This window comes from Pezoporus wallicus, unplaced genomic scaffold (genome assembly GCF_028554395.1).
Source record: "Pezoporus wallicus isolate ANWC-B61680 ecotype Strahan unplaced genomic scaffold, APGP_CSIRO_Pwel_v1 contig_13283, whole genome shotgun sequence".
Classification (NCBI taxonomy): Eukaryota; Metazoa; Chordata; class Aves; order Psittaciformes; family Psittacidae; genus Pezoporus; species Pezoporus wallicus.
Genome location: NW_026638878.1, coordinates 35719 through 55068, shown reverse-complemented (window position 1 = coordinate 55068; position 19350 = coordinate 35719). Strand labels below are relative to the sequence as shown.

Genomic DNA, 19350 nt, shown 5'->3' with positions numbered 1-19350 from the left:
CTCACACCTCAGCCTAACGTGGGCTGACAGGTTGCCGCTGCAGCAATCTCAGCCTGGCTATCTGCTCTGGGGGAGAACGACAACCCAACTAAGGGGAAGTGATAAATTTTCAATTTTATTTTAAAATATACCAGATGGGAGATTTTATTGGAGTCATAAATATGTCAGAAGCAATGCTGGTGTATGATTGGAGATTGCCCCCTCCAAGGGAGCAGCGCTCCCTGTTTAGAAGTGCCATCAGATTCTTAATAAGAGGCTCCAGTTAGGCTGCAGCAAAATACTCTGTACATTAAGCCAATTGAATTTCTATTTGCCAGACAGCTTTTTCTCTTCTATGCCTCCCTCCTCCCCAGGTTCCAAAACACAGAAGATATGAGAGAACTGAGGTCAGACTTAAGCATCACCAGTTTGGGCTCTCATTTTGTTGTTGGAATACGACTCAAATGTATTTGAAAACTGCGTCTCGTGTCAGTCAATGAAGCTTGCTTTGATTTCCTAGAATCCCAACTAAGTGGATGTCAACTAAGTTCAACTTCAGATTTAAACCAAATGAAACTCAAGCCCTTAATCCCAGCTGTGGGTCAACCTCAAATTCCGGAAATAGCACTTGGCCTCAGTCCCAAAGCTTCATGCGAGCTAAAACCAGTTCCAAGTCCCACCAGCCATTTCCAGAAATATGGGTTACCTTTTGTAGCCTCTGCTCCTCTCCTCCTCCTACCGCTAGTGCTGTGACAGATCACAGGAGTCTGACAGGAAGCAGCCTGATATTTATGCCTTTTCATCATTTCAAAGGTTTTACAGACTGGTTCTACCAGCTGTGTCTTTAAGCATGTTTCCAGTCTCCCAATTTACTCAGGAAATCCTGATAGTCTCATACCATTAAATTCAAACCAATCAACTCCACCACCATTGATTCCCATCACCACAGAATGTGGCTCATTGAACCTCTGACACTGAAAACTGAACGCAGGGCAAGTGAAAAATAACAGTAATCTGTTACTTTATAGTTTTTCATATAAATGCTTTGCAGATTTAATCATAGAGCCACAAAACTGTAAGAACTGTTACAGAATTAATAAGAGATCTGATACATATTACAGAATGATATTCTGCAGTTATGGCCAATCTAACACAGTAACAGCACAGCAGAGGGGAATGCAAGAAAGAGGCATAACCAGAAAGTGACTTTGCATATGTTAGAGGTCTATGTGCCTTTTATGCTTTCCGTGTTCCTCAAAGTCAAGGAGTGCTGGATGCTATTTCAGCCATCTCCAACAGATTGATCAGTTGCTGCAGAAGACTTTTAAAAACAACTTCCTGAACATAAACCACCACCACATACATTTATCACAAAATATCATCCTCCTACCCACAGCCTCCAGTCCTGGACATGCCACTCATTGGTCATGAAGCAGCAGATGCATCAAGACAAGCTGATGCTTTTAGCAGCTTTTTAATCTGAAGGAGCAGACTGAAATAGAAGAACCATACCCATCACTCTTAAGCTTAAAATATTTTGACTTCATGCACTACACAGCGAGGCTGGCATTCCTCTGGCTTCTGCAGTGTTTTCGATGGAGACTTGTTCAATTCATCATTGATTGGCACAAGGTCAAGGGAATCTGCAGAAGCACACAAAAGCTGGGAAAGAATTCAGCTCGCAATAAAATACATCTGACAAAACAGAAACCCACGCTGTGGGGATGAGAGGATGGCCTGGCTTTACACTTCCACCCTCAGGAGGACTCACTGAGAAAGCAGAAGCACCCAGTTCCAAGCACACTTGAAACTACCGTGTCCTAAAATTCTGTCTAAACACCTCAGCACTGGTAATGCTGGAAGAATACGGACAAGGGTGAAGTCAGGAACACCACTGCCTTCACAGGCCAAAAGGTCTGCTATGCCATTTCCACTATGGAACCCATGGGACTATTAAGGGTACTAATGTCTATAAAGACACTGTAGCAGGCTGTTGTACAACAGTAAAGCCATAACCTCTCCAGGACAGAGACCGCCTCTTACTGCATGCCTGTACAATACCTAGCACAATGGAGCTCCAGGTCTAACAGCAGCATGTGCTATTGCACTAAAACAATGGGCAGTGGTAACTTAGAGCATGAAAACAAGGCACGCATCAGGAATATCTATGGCATAATTACACAGTTTATTCCAAGCACCTAATCAAATTGTTCACATAAACACAGTCACAGAGGCAAATACTCTTAGATTAAGGAGCAAATTATGATTAGTGCAGGTATAATTGGCTTGGGAACTCCTCATGTTTTCAGTCAGGCCAAGGACTGGCTAGTGACATGCTCAGGCAAGCAAGTATTTCTCCTCATGAAAGGTAAGCCCCAAACACTTGCTTAAGAGCAAGCTGAAGACACAGGAATCCACAAGCACTGCATTTCTGATCCCAGCAGAGACTGACCTCAGGCAGCTCGGTGAGCTGCAGACCCACACTAAGGTGTCTTTAGGGCATTCTCCAGTTAATCTGCTACACTAATAAACTCTATTTAATTATTGGAATAAATCTTACTATTTAATAAATCACTTAACAAAGGAGTGAGCTTATTTAGGTATTGACTGGTTAACCTCCCTGGCTAACAAGTAATATCCAGGCAAATAAGAGTGTTACTTCTCCAGGTTCCTCAGTTCCCAATCCCTCCAGTAGTGGGAAGCCCTGCTATCTCACTAGAAAGCTGTCTCATTATATCATTGCAGTACATGCTAACTACAAAGGTCTCACAAGGTTATACTATGCTCATATTTGGTAGCCATATGCCATCAGCCAACAAAGAACACCCTACCATAATCTCAAGAGCATATAATGCTGCCACCCAACATTACAGTATCCTGTTCAGCACAGGGTGACCTCATTTCCAGCACATCACTGAACACCCCTCCAAGTGCTGCCAGATGTCATGCACACATACTTGGGCTGTTGCTATGTGTCTGTCTTCAGGAGAAATCCATGCATACATTCAGATGTAGAGCTGGAGGCCTGAAAACACACATCCACCTTCTCATGAATTAGGAGCACCAGGAACACCACACAGGGGTGAGGAACCAGCACAAAATGGTCTGCAACCCGGTCAGCTCCCACAGTCCTGCTAGGACACCTCCTGTTTCCTTGATCCTCTCTTCCCTGGCACCAAGTCGGGGCACAGGCTTCCCCCGATGGAGCAGCAACCTTATAAATTACACAGCTAATTAAAATTACTTTATCAGAGCGATAACACCATCATCTGCAGTGTTTAGGGGTTAATAAATTGTGTCCATGTATGAATATGTGCTGACTCATTAACTAAGCTGCAAGTGAGAGCCATTCATCTCTTCTGTAATACCAGGGTCCCTCCTCTGCCAGGGAATTCATTTTCCCTACTTTGGAGAGAGGAGTGGGAGAGGGGAGGAAGGAGGGAATTATTTCCTCTTGCTTGCTTCCTGCATCAGTAAAGCCCTGGAGGTTATTTAAATGGTAACTTCAAAGGAGGTATATGATCACTCTGTTTACTGCTGTAGGAGTCTCATTTTACACTCAGATTTAAAAGCCTCTCTGACTCAGAGGCAATCAGCATCACTTACAGGCTTTGGAGCTTCACAGATAGAGCCAGCTCAGGTGCAAGGGACCAGGAGGAAAGGGAGAGCAGAGAAAGGATTTTTTAATGTCTTTTCTGTTTTTTTTAAACCACAGGATGTTGGACAGAAGGATTTTCAGGGATATAATTTATGGAACTCCGGAGGGAGCGATAGGGAATGGTTCCATATCAACAGAGCCGAAATGCTTCAAGTGGCGAGTAAGAGGCTGTTTGGTCTTAAGGACAGTAAGGGAAAGGAATTATGAAGAGCTGTTCTGAAGCACAGGGACAGTTACAGAAGGAAGAAAATCAGAGATTCTCATGTACTGAGCCTCATGCACACTTATCCACCGTATCTTTTCACCAAGTCTGGAGGCTAGTTAAGTATTAGCTGCAATTCATTCACTCCATCACTCTCTCCTCCTGGGGATGGCTGTGGGTCAGGCACTGAGTTACCTTGGTAAGACTTGTGAATAGATTCACTAATACAGAAGGAAGTTTTGGGTTGCTTTTTCACTAATGCTCCTGGCACTTGGAAGCTGCATTTGTGATGACTGTTCTCCTGAGCACTGTATTTCTCAGTCTGAGGTTACAGGCCCATTTGGAAGGGAAATGAGGTTTAGAGATAAGGCAATCCCCCCACAACATCACCACCAGTTTAGACCCAGTCTATCCAACGAGCCCTTTGTCTCATACCAAGGCAGGACAGCTCCTCAACTACAGTGCAGACCCTTCCCACTGTTTTCATGGCTGCACCGCACACTAAGAACCTACCATACATATGAAATTTAACTGCTTAGTTTTAATAATCATCTTTATAGGTGTGGTGGTTTTTTTCCACTAGGAAAAGCTGCTCTCCTCCATCCCTGCTTGAGCAGCTAAGCACATGGAAGCAGCAGGCAAGATGAAAGAAACCATCTCCCTAGAGAACCTGAGGGTAGGATTTGTAAATGTAAGTGCTCCTGCAATCAGGCATGTGGACTTGCCCCTGTAACTGGTCAAACCCAAGAACTATGAATTTTCACCTAAATCTATGCAGTCTTTCCCCACGGGCATAACTGAAATGGAATTTCCTGAAAGAAAGCCATTTTGACTAAATTTTCTGACACATTCTCCTTAATAGTGCCTACAGCAGGAAGCAGCAAGATTACATGGTAGAAATATCACCTTGTGGGAGAAATAAGCTCCAGGTAGTGCCAGCACGTACATCTGGTTGAACATAACTGCTCCAAGTATATTTCAACTCCTGTCTCCATCAGGCTGGCAAATTATTGCATATATATTCAGCTGATACAAAAAAAGTGTAGCTTTTTGAAGGGTACTTTTTCTTCTCTGAAAAGAAAAAAAAAAGGTTGCTTTAATTAGAATCTAGTGGCTAAAAGGCTTTATTTGGAGCAATTGCACCGACTCTCTTCCATTAGCCACCACATGAAGGTGGATCACAAAATAACTCAATACATAGCTGAAAGAAAAGTAAATGAGAACAGTCTAACAAACCCCTGATACCTCTGCAAGCTCTAGTCATAACCCTCCATCCCAACAGAGAGTCCTCCCTGTAGTTCCAAAGCATCACACTCCAGATGCCCAACAAGCATGTGAAGGATGTGTTTATTCTCTCCCAAGTGCACCAAGAACTTTCTGTGCTGAGAACAGCTTCCCAAATAACCTCAGTCTCTCAAGTTCCACCTGCGCCTCCACCACTTCAGTCAACACATTCAAGGGTGTACAGACCAAAACTCTGCTCAAGTCCTAGTTTACTAGAGCTTACATGTCTCAATGGCTGGGTCTTCAAAGTGTGCTGAAAGAAACCAACTGAAGGGCACAGACATATTAAACAAGGGACTGGGTTTGCAACATCTTTCCATCAGAGTTTATGCAGCCAGATGGGAGGGCTGTCCTCTGTGGAAGGCTCTGTTCTAGCAGCTCAGAGATAAAAAACAAGATGTAAATTCAACAAGTGAATATTCATAAGATGAAAACTTCACAGGACTATTTTATATTTAGAAGCCTTTGCTTGAGCACATACCTCCCAAACCCAGACATTTAAACTAATGAACCATCCAGACTGACACTAGCTCTGAAACTTCCCATCACAGAAGCTCAGCAAACAAGGTCTCTTGGGAGATCTGGTGCTGACAGGAACCTTCCCTTCACAGGCAGCAACTGAGCCAGCTCTAGAGCTACCAGTGAAGCCTAAACCTGACCTGCTTTATCCCGTTTTCTCCTCCCAACTTCAGATTGGGTCAATAAAATGAGGTTTCTCACCTGTGACTTCCCCCTTATGTAGAACAGATGGGGCAAAGACCATTCTGACTGACTAGTTTTCTTCTGTACTCAGCTCCATCCTCCCAGCATGATGATGACCAGCTTCTAATGACAATGTGAGTTTCCTGGCAGTGCAACTCTTCCCTTACCTGAAAGGGGGCTCAATATTCACCCCTCCCCAGTTAAACTCCTTGTAGCAGCCTGACCTTTGCTCTGAATCTCCAGCAAAGCAATGGAAATGTGCTTCAACCTGACCAGAATGAGGAGCAGGACTGCAGCTCAGAAGAGACTAAGCAGTCCAGTGAAGAAAAGACGGAGATTGTGGAGAGTGGTGAATTTAGGATCCTGAGAAACACATCGTTGATAATGTATTATTTACTATGCAGTCTCTGTAGACAATAAACCCAGCCAGGGCTCATTGATATGCTAAAAAATCCCTTTCTAACCTGATAGAGTTAAATTATGCAAGACTGTATGGATACTGATTTTAATACGGCATCGTTTCATTTTACTAATGCACCCACACCACAGTTAAGTATTTTGACAAATACATGTCCAGGCAGACTAAATCTTTACCCTTAAAGATGGCTCAACCCCACACTTTCATTATACTGGTAATTTTGGGCTAGGTGAACAAGCCCAGTCAAAAGGTTATTTCTGGCTCGTGTCATTAATTCTCTTTTATCTCTACCTTCCTGATGCATTTTCTGACTGCTACACCATGCAAAGAGAAAAGAACTGTTTTGAGAAGACTGCACAAGACCTCTGCCACCTCCTTGTACAGACACCATGTCTGCTTGCATTCTTAAAGGCCAGAACTTGAGAAAGAATAATGAAAACAAGATTCAGCTGCAATATTTGCTCTCTTAGGCAGCACATCTCAAAGAGAAAAAAGATATCACGAGTCTCCCTGAAATGATAATAAAAAAGCAAACAAGAAATCACCATTTCCAATCTCTAATCTCTTAACCATATGCAAAACTCTCATTGGAGGTAGACGATAGAATGCTGCCTACAGATTCAGATCACAGTGCTATTTCCTGGACACTGCTGGCACGCAGGCTAAGACAGCCCCTTGTTCAGGCAGCACTCTGTCTAAATGAATGATGTTTACTCTTTTCATTTGCACAATGAAGAGCTGAAGCAGAGAAAAATGAATGACATGCCCAAGAACCATCTACACCTTCTATCATCCCCATCATTGCAGTATCCAAGTATCTTTTGCCAATACGTTGACCAGACCATAAGACAGAAATAGTACATCACACACAAAGTCTGTCTCGGAGCCTGGACACTGGACCCAGATGATCTGGATGCAGGCTCAGTCCTCCCACCTTACCCTGAGGATACCTTCCTCTCAACAGATCTCCTGCTATGTGAAAACGCATTGGCCCTGGATAGTGAGACACTGGATTCAGGGAATTTACTACTAGAGAGCTTCACGATAGGATTGACATTTCCTATCGTTAAGAAAAAGTAGCCACAGCGATGGAAAAAAGTGTTTCTTTAAGTGACAGGACTGATATTTTTGTCATTTGAAACTCTCTCATTGCTAGGATTTTGAAGTGCTGATATTTTATCATCAAATTGGAATCCTGCTAGTAAGTATCAATAACATGAGAAACTCACCAGAGAAACAGTGACCCCATTATATGTGAAAGAGCATTGCTATTTTAGCTGAAGAATTATAGGCTTTCACAGACTTGTAATGCATTGCAGGAGTTCCTCTTTGATTTTTTTTCTTGAGAAACCCCATGCAGATTCCTCTGTGAAGCTCTGCTGCAGGATGGGAGATACTGGATGAGCCCAGGAAAAGCTGCAGAGCCAGTTTCAGCTTCCCCACAGGCTGATAATCCATAATCACATCTACAATTGCTCAAGACTGCAGATGAAATCATGGCTCCAGCAAATTCTGTGACTAAGTTTTCATGACTTTCAAGGCTTTCCTTGGAAGCTTTGGCTCTATGGAACAGTTGATCTAGTTGTCAAGTATCTACTACTAGATTAAAAATGTCAAAGCCATATGACAACAAAACTGCACTGTGACAAACCAACCTGATACTTCATGTAAGTTCAGGGCATCGGTGTGTTCCAGGAGAGTTTCTGATGAGTTTAGTGCTGTCTGTCCTCTATAACAAGCATAAACAGCACAGGATGCTTTCAGGCACTCACAGCGCAACAGAGGTGACATTGTGTGTCTCATTCACATTAAACACATACTGCCTAGTGAAATGGTTTTTAATGTTCATGAAACTGTGCTTTTATCGCTAGGAAGCTGTAAGACCACCAATGGAAGAGGGCTGAACAATTCAGCTTTGTCCTGAGGCACGGATGCGGATCCATGCCATTCCTCTACAGAACAGCTGCATCCCAGCAAAGTCTTTTTAAAACTCTGCCACATTGCATAGTCAGTCAACTTAAAGTTGATTTTTGTTCTTTGTCTTTGATTTCCCCTCTGACTTTGTTTTGCTGGTGCCTCAGCACTACAGGAACCTATTTCATTATGACTGTCTTGGGCTATAATTCACTGTCGGTTCTGCTACAACATCACTGAACTCAACTACCAAATAGCCTTATTAGTACAAGCTGACTTCAGAGTCCACTGTTATTCTTATGCTTGTCTGCACTGCCAATAACATTTGACACATCTTTTCTTGTTGTATGGGACTGAATCAGGACAAAACAAGATGGGAATAATAAACCCAGAGTGTGATAAGCCTCGGTAGATGGTAGTCTACAGAACAGTGTAACTGAAAAATGTAATGCCTCGACAGCAATTGTCTATGAAATACTGTGTGACACTCGGTACTGCTGGTTGGTACCAAAGCGAAACTGCATCTGTATAACTGCTTCCTGAAAAGGATCTTGGAATTCCTTCTGCAGTCACACGAGTAATGGAAATTTATGCAATGTCAAAAGGATTCAGGGGGATGGAGAAAGCACCAAATGAATAACCCCATGCAAGCCGAAGAGCAGACTCCAGCTCTAGTTATGAGTCACAGAGGAGGACAGGACTAAAGATGAGAAGGGACAAAAATCAAGTCAGAGCTAGAGTATATTGAGGAGGATGTAAAGACCAAATCCTGCCTGTGCTTATGCCCATGAAAGCCTGCAGAAATAAGAGGTCTGCATTAGTCCAAGATGGGCTATCAGATTTGCAAACAGATCAGATGCAGTACATAGAGATATCCCTCAGACTCACAGCAGGACTGCCAGAAAAAGAGATGCAAGAGATGTGATGAGAAAATACAAATACCAGAATAAGGCAAGCATGTCCAGGCATCATTGCCAAGCTAAGCAGGTATGTTACAGAGTATACCTATACTTCATCTGGCTTCAAATTGCTCCTTTTGCAGGCAATAAAATTACTGCACAAATCCCAGAGAATAAACCGAGTTAACACCCCATTAAATACAACAGACTTGCAATTGAAGGTAAGGACGTGCCCAGATTAAGCTACCCCTCTATAAACTGGCCCATGGGTAATATACATCAGTTCTACTGACATATGGTCTAAAAAAGGAAAAGAAAAAAACCTGAGATGCCTGGGTGCTTGGGAATGAATTCCATTAGGAGGAATTTCTACAAGGTAAGAAAGGAGATGTTCTTTGAAGCATGCTTAAACAGCACAATATATTCTTCCATAAACATTCTTTCTACAATTGAACATATCCCAAGGGAAAAAGCCAGGAATTTGTTATTTTGTGTATTTGCTTTTATCAATAAGATCATCTTCTCCCCTGCCCGCTCCCCATCCCAGATGAAACGGTCTTTGATTTTATACCTTCAGTTTGTTTTATCAGTATCTGGCTTGCAAACGGGTACCAGAGAGAATGGCAGTTGCTGAGTTGATTTGTTGCGCCCCCATTTCACAGAAGACAAGATAATTTTAAACACTTACTTCCATAGTTCTGCCTTTCCTGAACATTTCAATTGCAGTAGCTGTAGGCACCCTCCAAATTCACTGCCTCTCCAGTGACATCCATTGAGAAACAACGTTCTCCATAGGAAAAATCTTTGTTGGCGGACGCACTTGGTCAATTTTAAGCCCAAGCAGCTCAGCACAAGGAAAGAGGGCAAGAGAGGGAAAGGCAGGCAGGACAGGAAAACACACAGGTAAGGGCAACAGCATGGAATAGGGAGTTGGATTTAGATTGTCATCTATTTACTGACAACTTCAGACGCTGAAAAGAGGATGGTTCTCTATAGCCTGTGCTCCAACATCATTTCAGTGTACAGTTTCATGAAATAATGAGCCAAAATGCACGTAAGATACATCCAGAAAGGACTTCCTGCTTCTCCCTTCTTTCCTCTGATCCTCTGCTTATTTAGTACAAAGCTGGTGCTTGCCAGACCTCTACATGATTCACAGAATACCCAAAACTTTCATCAAGAAAAGCTGGGCAGCTTTTTACCACTTCAATGAGTTCATGAAGCTCACAGTTGGGCAGGGGTGCTTTGGCTGGAGTAAGATCATAGTAAAGCAGCTACCACCATGCTGCATATGCTCTAGCTCCAGAAAGCTGGCAGTGTTGTTGGTGTGTGAGGCTGTTGCAGGCTCCCAGAATGAAAACCAGCCCTGCAAAGACACAGTGCTATGTAAATACCAACAGTTGCAAAGCTTCCATTACATGGATTTATGTATTACAGCTCCTGCTAGTTAGGAAGCTAGAGAAGTCAGCTGTGCTGATTTGACATATCAGCCAACACACAGAAGCAGCCTCAGCCAACTAGAAACCTTTATCACAGCCATTCCTTGCTGTCAGAATGACAAGTTCAAAGACATGCAAACTGAGTTCATGTTTTATTTGCCCTAGCAGCATTTCCTTGTAACACAATACTTGCTGTACCACTTCCACCCCGACCAGCCCTCACAGCACAGCAGAAGGAAAATGCATCTGCATGAAACAAAGAAATGAAATAATAATTAAAAAAAACACCACAAAACCCCACGAAACCACCATCTGCCTGCAACAAAGCCAGGAACTAAGTTTCCACACGCAGAAGCTCTCTGGCTTTGGCTCCCACAACAGGCTTTTTCATTCTCATTGAGATACCAAGATTTATCATTAGAGGGCACTGCTTCCCCCAGTAGAAAATGGGTTCTTTGCCTTACGTGGATAGAGATTCCAGACATCTGCAAATGAACACTTACTGCGTAACTGAGAAGTCCTGAAACTAGAGTGCAGCTGGAACTCCATATTCACATTTCCTACTTTTAATACGCAAAAGCACTTCAAAACATACTGAATTTACAGGTCTGAATCCAAACTTACGGAGGTTAAAGCCTCAACCACTTACGCACTGGCAGCAGGTGAACATTAACCTCAAGAATAAATGCAAATTCTACTGCTCTATCCTCTCACTTCTGCTGTCCTTAACCTACAAAGTCCCTCAACTGATTTGGGAAGGAACGAGGGTAGAATGTAATTCTTACCTTTAGCAGAAAAACTAAACTGTAAACTGAATTTGACTCCGTGCATTTACATGTGTCAGAGCCACTCATTGTTAGTAAGCAGAACAAAGTGACCCTCTCCCCTTCTGCATCTCAAGCTCACAGCATCTGCTCGAAAGCCAGTATACAGCTACAGTTCTAAAGGAGCAGATGCTCTGCTTCTGCACAAGTATTTAAGGGAACAAAAGGCTTCTGAGGACAAAATGAACACTCTCCATAATCCATAGTTACATACCAGAAAAAGAGCATGTGCACTGTTGCTCCAGAGCATATACAGCATTCATGCTCAAAGTGCCACAGGCCTTTCTAGGAAAGGCATTAGATGAATTTTGCAGAGCTTTTCACTCTCCTGGCTGCAGCCATCCTGCTGGCTTACAGCAGATGAACTTCCTGCATCTCTTGCCTTAGCCCAAACTGTTTACTTCTCTTCCTCCAATATTAAAGAAACAGAAACAACTTGGGCAGGAATTTGAAGTGTCATAGAGGAAAAGAAACTTCCTCAGAGAAGAATGAGAATACTATTGCAGTTGTTGACATCCATTTTGAGGGATGAGGAGTTGAAGCAGCATGTTTATAGGCTGAGAACTTCAGCTTGGGATTTCTCCGCAAGTGACTTAAGCAAAGTAAGGGAATAAAGTGAGGGAATAAAGTGAGGGAATTCACTTCTGGCTAATCCTGGAACAGATTTAATAAAACTGAAACTGCCGATATGAGATAGAAATTCCATGGCACTACTACTCCAGAATGAAAACTAGACCTCTTCCTGCTTCCCACACAGCCAGGTATTCAGTTCACGTATCGTTCCTCTCAATTCACAGAAGCCAGATGGATATCTAGCAGCAAAGGAGCTGAACAGGCAAAACTCCTTACACCTAAGTATACAGAATCCAAATTTACAAACAAAAAGATCGGAGGGGCTTCAGTAGAGAGACATACTTGTAGGGAAAAGTGAGATATGCCTTCCACCTTCCAGGGCACGCGTGACCAAAGCTACAAACCTTTAAACAGTAGAATCCAACAACCTCAGGAGACAAGCCACTTCATCAACAGGAAAAGAGAAACCAAGGGATCTTCAAATCCACTCCTTAGAATAACTTGAATCAATAAAATACACACCATTATGATTTCATCTGATTTTTCAACCACACTGTACCAGCATAAGCACAGGGACACCTCCATGACCAGGGTGAATCAGCACCAGAGACCTGTTGCCAGGCCTGAGCAGACAAGCACATAAAGAATGCATTCTAACATTGTTTTAATATTGATGCTTATCATACTCAAATTAAACACACATTAGTACATCTGGAAGAGGATCCTGCTCACATTCTTCATCATTCAAATCAAAAATGCAAATAAAATCTGGATAGTTTAACATAAACACTGATTTCCAAAGCTACAGAACTGTCTGAACACCGCATAGTGGCTACAAATAGACACAGACACAACAAACCTGTGCTGTATTTGTGCTCACACTGGGGTTAAATGGAAGTCAAAGATGGAAAATGAGCAAACAGTAGATCATTCATCCTATCTCCCACCCAACATAGCTGAAATGAAGCTCACACAGGAGCCATAGTTCAGTGATACCTGCTATCAGCATCACACCTCTCTTTAAGGTCTTTCTCTATGTTAGAGTAGGAAGCCATATGTTTTCATGTCCTCCAAAACTGTGCTTAGAGATCTCCTACCTACATTTGTTTGTCACTATTTTGGTTCAAACATTCAAAAGCTTGAATTGCACAGGTCTCCATTTGCTATGCACTAATTTATTTGCACTAATAATACAGACTTCAGCTTCACAAGCCTTCAGCCAGGTTTCAACCTACAGACCTATATAAACTCCCATTTCTGTAACTTCAGAAACACAAGCCATCAGTGTGTGCACATTAAATGATAAAATACCCAAACCCCCACAGCATAAGAATTACAGGTTTATTAACACAACCCATAAATCAGTTTCTGTTCTTCCTTGCATTATGTAACAGATGTGGATACTTCACCACACACAGAAATGGTACCATACATACAAAATCCAAAGATTGTGCAATGAAGATGGAAAATCATGAATATATTAAGAAAGACAAAGTTTAAAAAGTAAAAAAGACCCAAAACCTCAATATTATGGGAAAGAAACTGCTCATGGTTCACAAGCAACAAGTTCTATGGTAGAAGTAGAGGACAGGCCCCAGAGTACTCCTGACTTGAAGGATACAATGAACTGAGGCAAAAAGACAAAAAAAGACCTAATTTCAGATTCCGAATACATTATCAACAGGAACCTGCCTGAGGAAAGAGGAAGTGATCCCTTCCTCTTAAAAGAGCCCTCAAACCCCCCTAACTTCCCTTAAATGATGATTAATCATCAGTCCAATTGACCAGCAGCAGAGTAAACAGGGGGGAACTAACAGGAAAAACCAGCGGAAATATTACACTACACTGCCTTCAATTGAGCGTGATGGATCACCATCTGCTCCTGATGCCACGTACAGCACCACGGCTTCGGAAGGAGCTAGAGCTCTGTCTGATAATGAACTTACTGCTGCTTTGCTCTTACTTTTTCCTCCAGGTAAACACCTGCTTTGCTGTTACCTTCTCCAACTCTTGACTAGCCACGGCAGCTATTCTCCTATGGGGGATTTCCCAAGATTCCTTCTAGGTTTTATACTTCCATCATTTTGTAATTGGTGTTTTACAAAATCTCCAAGTAAATCCAAATATGCAGTCAGGATCTGAACCAAGTCTGTTGCTATACAGAAAGAGAAGGCATTAATATGGCAACCAAAATAATGAGATGGAACATAAAGTAACATAAAGACATGGTTGCTTACAGCACTGCGACCTTAATAAAGAGCACCAGTGCAGGCAGAAGTCATCCGAACTCCTCCCCAGAGGATCTACAGCAAAGCAGAGATTTCACGAGGCTACAGTTTGACTCCATACTCAGCAACCAGAAGGGAAGATGCATGATAAAAACCCAGCCGGGAAAAGCAAAACCAAGTCAGGGGGAATGAATATGATACAGAAGGTTCTTATAGGAAGAGAAAATAAATATGGTGGTGGGAAGCAAGGGAGGACAAAGAAAGGCAAAGATGTCTAAAAAGGGCTGAGGGAAGGAGAGTCACTCATGACAGTTTTAAAGCTACTCGAGTTGGGGAACAAAGATGACAGGAAGTGCCCAGATAACAATTAGCTATAACCACTGATCTATGACATTTTCATCACTATAAATAATAACTACTTCCTTTAGCTTGTTCAGAGGGAGGGACCTTCGGATGGAGGGGGGAAAAGGGCACGCTACTTCCTTTCAAAGATTAACATGGAATTGCCAAAATCTCTCAGACAGAAGAGCAACACTACTAATAATTCTTTCACGAAAATGCAGTTAAAATTGAATCAGAATGGATTCAATGTTGAACAATTTTAATGAAGCAAGTGTCAAACAAGCACATCAACTTCTTAAAAACAAAGGAACTCCAAAGTTTAATTACAAAAACATTGTACAGAAAACTTGGCATCTCAACAATTACAAACACATTAGTCCAGCAAATGGATTCTGGTTTCATATATTGCTCTTACCACTGTTTTAAGTGACAACAGCATTTTATTCCACTCTCCTCCTTGATACCCACTTTATATTTTACCTTTTATAATCAGCCAACACTGACAAATGTAAACTGAAGTGACACTCAGAAAACACTGGAAAGACAAAATTCCATTTTTATAGGGTTAATCTATGTAAATAAGAAGCTTTTTAATGAGACGAAACATCATCTGTCACATCATCGGTGAGCAAGAACTTAAGTCTTCCCCCAGATGCTTTAAGACAGGTATCACCTCCCCTCCTTCCTGGTGGAAAAACCTAAGAGATTTGTCAGCTCCCAGGTAATACTATTGCCTTAAATTTCCTATCCCATAACACTTGCATGCTACTCAGCACAATGATCCATTAGCAGTATGCCACAAGCTGATAGCTGCATTGAATTTATGTAAGCAGGGGCAGCCTGCAGCCACCCGTATCTTATTTACAGTATGTGTATGTCACAGCCTGGAATTGCATCCTACTATCATATTACATAGCTATTTCTGGAGTCTTTATGGCATACAACTCCAAGTATTAGGTAAGATGCCACAAAGTGAGCTTCAGAATTTTGTAAATCATCTTTTGGCTACACAGTGCATTTTGGCTGCTTCAACAGAAGTCAAATATCACCAACTCTGGAGAACAAGGTACACACAGGAGATGATGAAGGTTGTTGGTGCTTCTTCTGGAGACATTAACAACCAGTAGGATTCTTTTCCCCCACACAGGATTTGTTACAGAGTCCACTAAAAACATTCACATCAACATCTGCTTTCTCATTCATGCTAAAGAAAGGGGAGGTCAATGCAGCAAATTGAGGTTCCTTTTGTGAAGTCTTGAAAATGAGACTGAAGACAAGAGAAAGGAGTTTCCTCCCTGAAGGAAGACTTGAATTTACAGGGAAGTCCTTGCTGCCTGGCTACAGCAAAAAACCCATAAGCAAGCAGAGACCTGACACACAAGCTGTTGACCTGGAGATGGCTTCAGACAAGCACAAAGTCCATGGGTAGAGTGTGGGAAAAGAAGAAATTGCTTTTTAATTTTCAGATACTTATGTTACAGATACATTAAAGTGACGCTGACTGTGACGCATTCTAGTAATGAAAGCAACCTCCAATTCACAACAGGGGATCTTAAAGGTTTCTTGAGGAGGGGCAAGGAGACTGTCATGTGGAAGAAAGAGCATTTCAACCACCACCATAAAGCCCAGGGATGTCCAACAAGTGCTCAGCCGAAGCCCGAATTAACAATTTGACAGGAACTAGGGGACAGCGAATGATTTGTGTAAGTTAGTGCAGACAGTGGGTGCCTTCGTCTTTGACAGGAGGTGCAGCACAGCTCAGCAAGATTACAGACTGCAGCATGCAGAGCTCTACCTGATGTCAGTGAAAGGCCATTTAGGTCGCACTGGAACATAATACACTGAATGCTATAGGCTCCACAGGCTCTACTTTATCTGTACAAAAGGTGAAAGCACTTACAGGCTGTAATGTAGAATTCTGAGGGCTGCTATGTGGACCTAGCTGCTAATAACCTTCTCTGCTCTAATAATTCATGCAAAAATACGTGTGCTGCTCCCAGGCATATTGTGTCCCAGCACTGCGATTTTGGGAAAAACATCCAGCAATCCCTCTGCCCATTTCTCTTTTTATAGAATACCACTCTCACCATGAGGTCATTCTCTCAAAAACAAGGCAGTAACATTAAATTAGACTGAGCAACACATCACAGCAAGGGCAAGCTTTGTGGTTTTAGTCCAAAATGGAGGTTCTTATTTTTCCTGCTGAGAACTAGTAATGTTTCACTTGCTATCTTGATTACCACTGACCTCTGTGGTAGCAAAATGCACCACCAAAAGTTTTGAAGAGATAACAGGAGACCTTCACAGAAGAGCAGGATGCTTATGTGCAAGAGAGGTGACTGAAGAGAAGGGAAAGAGAAGTCGATCTCACAGTAGAATCGAGTCACAAAAAGCATCAACCACAGCTAGCAGGGAGCAGACTCAAGTTGTAGAAGTTACAGGCTAACACAAAAAAAAACAGGATTCTGCTTTAGAAAAGCTTACATAAACCTAACAGGCAGGGTAGGACATGACAGTGGGCACCAAAGAAGACTGCCTGTTAAAGCGGAGAACACAAGTGCTGCTGTCCAGTACTGCAAGTAGCAAGTAACAAGATCAAAAGAAAGAAAGTAAAGAGGAGGAAGGTAATCCCACAAGATAAACATGAAAAAAGGAAAGACACCAGAAGACATTAGGCAATATAACACATCAAAGTTATTACTACAACACACAGGCTGACTTCATTTCACCAACTGTGAGATTCCATCTCTGTAGCCAGCCAGTCCACAAATGTATGCACCCTCACACCCAGCAAAAGGAGTAAGAAACTGGAGATTGCACAAAAGTTGCATGCCTTTAAATGCTTCCACAGAGGACAGTTCCAAACGTTTACTGGGTGGCGTCCGTGGCTTCTTAAGACCTTTTAACGCATTGAGATCTGTGTCTCACTGACAAACCACAAAGGCAGGGACACGGACAAACCTGCAGCTCTGCCTCCCACCCCATCTCTTTCCCTCATGGCTTCTTATTCCACACTGGCCAAAAAAAAATTTTGTAAAGCATCCCATGGGCATGAGACCTGCAGATGAAACAGAAAAATAAGTGTTAGAAGCCCTCAATCTGCCAGGACTAAACAGGCATCGTGACATTAGTTTTTAGATGATTTATCGGCAAACACAACATGAAGCAGCACAGCAAAGAAGCTACAGAGACAGAAGTGTAACTTTCTCTTCTGCCCTATATAGTGTTTGCACAAAGAAGTTCTCTTCCCCATGCAGTACAGGAAACCAAAACCATTCACTGGTATAGTCAAGTAGGCAAGAAATGTACTAAGTACATTAGGACAATGTACTATGCCACCAAAACCCACCCACTTCTGTGACCTACAGGGGTTTTCAAGAGTATCATAATAAATATTTTGCTATGAAATTGATTTGAAACATGTCTCAACCTCAAACAGACCATTTAGTTGATAGAGATTATATTTAGGTGAATTAATATTATTCGTAAGCATGTTAATAACAGGACAATGAAGACAGTTTGCTGGTACAGTTTACTGGATGCCAACTGAACCTTTCTAGCCAAAGCTTGCCTCTTTTCCAGAGGGATTCTACTCTTCTTGAAGTTTGCATCCCCTAAAGCCCAACCTTCTCCCTTCTAAGATGTTATCACAAAATGTAATCACTGCCAAGTGATCATCCCTGTAATTAATAGCCCTATGAATTACTTAATAATTATATCCAGTTACATGCATGTCTTTATATAATGAAACTAGGTGATTATTAATCACATTTTTAATTGCCTCATGCTGTTTTGCTGCTGGAAAGAAGGAAGGTATTGGTGGGAGGGGGAAGAAGGGAACCGAGTCCTAATTTTCAACTATAAAGTAGAAGGAAGAATCCTAAAGCAAGAATTCTTTTATCCAAACAAATCACAGCTGAATCCAGTTTATCCAAGAAAAAAATATTTACATTTTTAGGAACATGGACACTGTCCATCATTTAGGAAATACGAATCTGCCTGACATGGGAACCAAAGTCTAGGTTTTAGTAGCCTTAAGATACGATTTTTCTGGCAAGGTGCTTAAAGGACAAACATCTGCTTGAGGGCCTGGCAAACCCTTCTAATAACTGATTGATGAGAAACTGCTTTCCCTCTCATGTTCTGCAAAACCTTCCCATCCCCCAGTTCTCCTTCTGAGCTCAAGTGCTAATTGAAAACAGTATCCGAAAATGAGGAGGTTGATGAGCTACTGAAAAATCCCAGACCTGGATCGACAAGCTGTTCCCTTCATAAATAGCAGCAGTAAAGGCACTTCTTTATTCTGCTGGGAGCTCAGTCATCTCTTAGAACTATAGCCCGTTCCATCTGGCTACCCTCTGGAAGGACAATGATCTTTTAGCTTAAGCCACACTATAATGGGGAATGTGTAATTAACTGTTCTACAGAGTATCACAAAAGGTCACACACAGAAAGGATGAAAAACCCTGTCTTCGTATTTGCAGATGGCACAACACAGCTTTATTTGCATTTCTAAGCACTAGTCAAGACATGTACCAGCAGATCTCTACATAATAAATGCCTGAAGAATGCAGGTATGCCCATAGTTAAAATAGAAGCAGGCAGACTCCTAATGGCTGTCTAGTGCTGTGCATCACAGGGGAAGTAGGGGAGTAAGTAATGTGGGAACTGCAAAGCAGCACAGTAATGCAGAAAGACTGGTATTTGTTTGTTGCTTTGTTTTTCTACTCAGTCCCTATTAGTTTTCTAAGCTGCTAAACAGAAGCAAAAATACAGAATCATGAGCTCAGTAATAACCTATGTGTAAAGCCACATGATCATTAGTCTCAGCAAATGCTACATATAGCCTGAACCACACACCACGGCTTCCTTTCCATCTAAACCTTCA

The 19350-nt window shown here is 42.1% G+C and overlaps 1 protein-coding gene and 1 long non-coding RNA gene across 7 annotated transcripts in view; both read right to left on the bottom strand.

Annotated features, from left to right (window-relative positions):
- LOC130601117 (uncharacterized) overlaps positions 1-6504 on the bottom strand; it is a 123883-nt gene extending 117379 nt beyond the window's left edge. For 4 of the 5 annotated variants that reach the window (XR_008972593.1, XR_008972597.1, XR_008972596.1 and 1 more), the window contains exon 1: positions 4786-4921. This is a non-coding gene — a long non-coding RNA (uncharacterized LOC130601117). Of the gene's footprint in view, positions 1-4785; positions 4922-5843 lie in introns of those variants that run through there. The other variant, XR_008972595.1, reaches the window with a different exon arrangement.
- Positions 6505-14704: 8200 nt separating this feature from the next.
- HMG20A (high mobility group 20A) overlaps positions 14705-19350 on the bottom strand; it is a 40358-nt gene continuing 35712 nt past the window's right edge. For both annotated transcript variants that reach the window (XM_057412955.1, XM_057412956.1), the window contains exon 10: positions 14705-17520. The gene's annotated coding sequence lies outside the window, so the exon portion shown is untranslated. The remainder of the gene's footprint in view (positions 17521-19350) is intronic.